Below are 1,433 nucleotides of genomic sequence, written 5' to 3'. Positions count from 1 at the left end.
CAGCAGGATGCAGGGGGTTTGTCAAGCCCCCGAGCGGTGTCGGTAAGGTCGGCAGGATTGCTGATAGGGTTTCCCAGGATCTGGGAGCCCGGAGCAGCAGGGACAGCGTGTCAGTACAGACGACTCAGCTGAATCATAATGGCTGCATTGACATTACCTTCCCAGAACAAGGCCAACCTAAACACACGCAGCTGCCTGGGATTTAGCAGGAGATTTACGGTTTGCACTGGCCACTCTGCCTGCAGACCTACAAATCACCAAGCCACACACACGGCTCTGGAGAAGACCTCGGGTCCCCCAAATCCATGAGCCCTTCAGCTTTATTTCAAGCTGCCTGTGGAGAGCAACCCACAAAAAACACCCATGGACAGCGCAGAGCTAAGCCAACCCAAGGGGCCTCAAAGTCCAGGCTGTCACCCTAGTCCACTTTCCCTTCATTTGAGGCCACGGTTATTAACATCTAAACATGTGATTGGCCACATGACAGGCTAAAAAAAAAAATAAAAATCACTTAGACCCGTGCAGAGGAGAAGGTAGAGACCGCAGCATGCATCTCTCTGGTGGGCACACCTGCACACCCGTATATTATAACAATTCCTGGGAAATGGCTCCTTTCATCAGCCAGCTCGGGGCAGCGCGACTGCCTGCAACGATTCAAGCCATCCGGGTGAGAAGCTTTAATAACCGGGCGATTGTATAACTTTGACAGCTGGGTGCCTCTCGGCTACAGCGGTGGGTGCTGAGCAAAAGTTTAAGCAAGCGAAGGCGCGCAGTGGATGTTCCCCGATGCGTGGGTACGATAATGGCACCAGATCAATTAGGGCAGCAAAATGTACATCATCCGAGCCTCCTCCTAATCCAGGAGTTTCTCAGCTAACGTATTTCTCTCCTCGTTAACCGCTTCGGTGTCTTCTGCTCTTTCAAAAATAGTACCTACTATAACGGGTCCTGAAGAGGGGGCCAGCTGGCACCCGCCTCGGGGCATCGGGAAAGCGAACAGGGCTTTGGGGGAGGCAAGACACGGGCAAGCAGGCAGGGAGCTCCTAGAATTGAGGGCAGGGTGGGTTCTCCCCCCCCGACCCCAATCCTCAGGGGGGATGCAAAGTAGAGCCAGGTGAGCCCCCCCTCCCCCGCCAGCTCCTGCTTCCACCCAAAGCAGGGTCCCGGCACCCCAGTCTGGGGGGGTGAGGTGTGCAGAAGCACAGCGCCTGCCCCCACCCCCCGGCTGGCACCTCTCCCTTCCCAGCCCAGCGCCCCTGTCCTCCTCCGGGCACCGGGCTCTCCCTAGGATGGGGATCCCCCCCCAGCAGGGCTGGGATGTCACCACCCCCCTCCCCTTGCCACCACCTGCCAGGCAGCGACCTCCTATTGAGGCCACAGGGACTGGGGGGTCCCCCAGCCCATCACCCCCCCACCCTCGCACTGCACCAGGG

The sequence above is a fragment of the Athene cunicularia genome, unplaced genomic scaffold (assembly GCF_003259725.1).
Source record: "Athene cunicularia isolate RWA unplaced genomic scaffold, athCun1 SCF_47, whole genome shotgun sequence".
NCBI classification, from domain to species: domain Eukaryota; kingdom Metazoa; phylum Chordata; class Aves; order Strigiformes; family Strigidae; genus Athene; species Athene cunicularia.
This window is presented reverse-complemented; position numbering follows the sequence as displayed.